This window comes from Anoplopoma fimbria, unplaced genomic scaffold, assembly GCF_027596085.1.
Source record: "Anoplopoma fimbria isolate UVic2021 breed Golden Eagle Sablefish unplaced genomic scaffold, Afim_UVic_2022 Un_contig_13791_pilon_pilon, whole genome shotgun sequence".
Taxonomy (NCBI): domain Eukaryota; kingdom Metazoa; phylum Chordata; class Actinopteri; order Perciformes; family Anoplopomatidae; genus Anoplopoma; species Anoplopoma fimbria.
The window spans coordinates 38,727-41,939 of NW_026549422.1; positions in this window are offsets into that span (position 1 = coordinate 38,727).

Sequence of the window (3,213 nt, forward strand, 5' to 3'; positions counted from 1 at the left end):
ATACTGGACCGTTCTTTACAAAAGGAGATAATACTGTCCCACAATTCCGTGCAGATAGCGCTTTTTAAAGCGACACAGCAGATCCACGTCAATAACTTATATTTACACAGCCTAGTCTAAGTGCAGCTTCTCCAAGCATCGCGTTTGTCGTTTTCTAAGTCATTATGAATTTTTCTTCTTACCTTGACCTCATGACATTTTCCATTGAGTTTAAAAGTGGTTGGGATATACTTTATTTTGACTATTATTACAATTTGAGTACATATATTTTAGCCTGGCTATCTGGGTGGTTTAGGAATGTTATTGTCTGTCAGACCACTACTCCAGACTAAAAGAGATTAACAATTTATGATATGCATTCTGTACAGACATTCATGGTACCCAGAGGAAAAATCCTGATGACTTTCTTGATTCTCTGACTTTTCTTCTAGGCCACCAGCAGGTTGATAGTTTGTATTTTAAGTAAAATGAAGGAGTTTGGTGACACCCTGAATTCTCATGTAGTGCCAACAGCAGATCATATCTTGTGAAATATGTCCATATCTACTAAATGGATTGGCACAGCACCTTGTGCAGACATTCATGGTGCCAGGATATGTATCCTAATGTTATTTTTTTATCCCTTGACTTTTCCTTTAATTGCTTCATGAGGTTGACATTTGCGGTAGACATTTATGTCCCCCACAAAATGAATAACCAAATACCTTACTAATGTAACTAATGCAAAAATTACCTGTTTCCGCATTTAATTATTGTAATTGTGAGCATTTTAGCATGCTGACTGTAGAATTCAGCTCAAGTCAGGTTACTTTGGCCTTAGCTTCATTAGCTTTAACCTGAAAAAAATCTGTCTCTTAAAAAACTTGCAACTTTATTTAATACCAAAAGCAGGAGTACCCTTTTTTTACTGTGCCAAAAGATTAATTCACAACACTATGGACTGTAACAAAGGCCAGCACATATGGAGAAATGGGTCATTTGTTTAACAGCACCTCCAAGATAATTTCACATTTGTAAATGTATTTGTATTGTTGGATTCAGCAGTGAAATATGAAAAAAAAATTGTGAGTCAGATCGGGTGTCCTGCAGCACGGGGGCCCCACAAGGAACCGTTCTGGCTCCATTCCTCTTCTCCATATACACTTCGACTTCACATATAACTCTGCTACCTGCCACAATCGTCGGCCTCATCTCCGCCGGCGATGAGAGGGAATACAGAGAACTGAACCAGGACTTCACAGGATGGTGCCGGCGGAACCGCTCCAGATCAACTCTGGTAAAACCAAAGAGCTGGTGGTGGACTTCCGCCGGGGAAAACACTGTCCTCCGGAACCAGTGAACATCCAGGGACAGGACATTGAGATTGTGCAATCTTATAAGTACCTGGGTGTTCACTTGAACAATAAACTGGACTGGACTAATCATTCAAATGCACTGTTTAAAAAGGTCAGAGCAGACTCTATCTGCTGAGGGAGACTGAGGTCCTTTGGAGTGCAGGGAGCACTCCTGAGGACCTTTTTCAACTCTGTGGTGGCATCAGCCATCTTTTTATGGAGTGGTCTGCTGAGCAGCAGCATCTCAGCAGCAGACAAGAAGAGACTGAACAAGCTTGTCAGGAAGGCCAGCAGTGTGCTGGGGTGTCCACTGGATACGGTGGAGGTGGTGGGAGACAGGAGGGTGATGGCCAAGCTGTCATCCCTGATGGACAACACCTCCCACCCCATGCAGGACGCCCTGGCAGCTCTGTGCAGCTCCTTCAGCCACCGGCTGCTTCACCCCCGGTGTGTGAAGGAGAGGTACCGCAGGTCCTTCCTTCCTGCTGCTGTCAGGTTACACAACCAGCTCTGCTCCCAGCAGACCACATGACACATGACAATAAAAACACTGTGCAATAATAGTTAATATAGTTTTTTTTTTTTCTGTCTGTAAATATTATATTTCAGTTATTGTGTTTTTCTACTGTTTTTATTGCTTATTTATAATACTTGTCTTTTATTTTATTTTTATTTTTTATTTTCATTTTTATTTTTATCTTGTCTTTCTTTACTATGTCTCTTGTGTGCACTTTAACTCTATGCTGGTGTAAGCCTGCAAATTTCCCCGCTGCGGGACTAATAAAGGATTATCTTATCTTATCTTATCTTATCTTATGAGAAACGACAGTTTTTTGATTGAGCACACTGTTATCTGAGAAAGTGGAACATGACAGAAAAAGTTCCCAACGATGGCTGTTCTTCTGATCTTAAAGAGTCAGCGTGGGAGCATGTAGTTTGTGCTTTCTGCCTCCACTTTGTCAGCCTCATCGGTTTTATTTGTGATTTCCAGGTGGTGGGGTCACAAAGGTTTCATTCATTCAATCATTTCCTGTGTAATCTTCCTGAAAATTCCATTTTGACTTTTCAAATCATTCGACTTCACTTTATAAGTCAGCAGGCTCAGTCTCTCAGTCTGGTGGATTTGCAGTAAAAAAGGGTTGGCATCACATCAAGGGTCTGCTCATTTTCCTGTGATTTTTTTGTCCTTAATATGAAATCTAAATATTATTGAAGCTCCCCAAGTGTTGTTATTCTGCATTATGATCCTCATTTTCCTTTTCCCAGTGCTTTACAGTAAGCCTTTGACCTGCAGCCTCATCTCTGACATTGACGTCTGGTCTGTGGGAGCTGAGAGGGAACTGTTCCAGAAACTGGAAACTCCATTCTTTGACCAAAAAGTTCAAGGAAGATAAAAAGAACTCAGACACTCTCAGAGTTACGACCTCTGTGAGAAAGAAAGAAAGAAAGGAGTAGAGACACATGGTGATATATGAAGGGAAGAGCATGATTTTTTTTATCTAAAATAGTTTGCAGGATTTCTCCCCATGGTGCTTCTTTTCATTTGTTAGCCTGATAACACAGGAGTATTTTTAATTTTTTTACAGATGTTTTTATCAATGTAACATAAAGGAGTCAAAAGAAAGAAAACTATACTACGTCTGGCTCAGTCAGATTGCAGGCACACTGGGGGGGATGTTGCAACTACTACAAGCAAACTACATGTTTATCTATTTGATATAAAGCTGCAAAGGGCTATTTCTGGTGTCCTTGTTTATTGAAGTATAAATCACATCAATATTTCTCATAGGAAATGGTACGTGACTCACAGTTGGAGCTTTTTTTGTGGCTTTGATCGACCTGAAACTCTCCTGGTTGCATCATCATTACAAAAGATAAA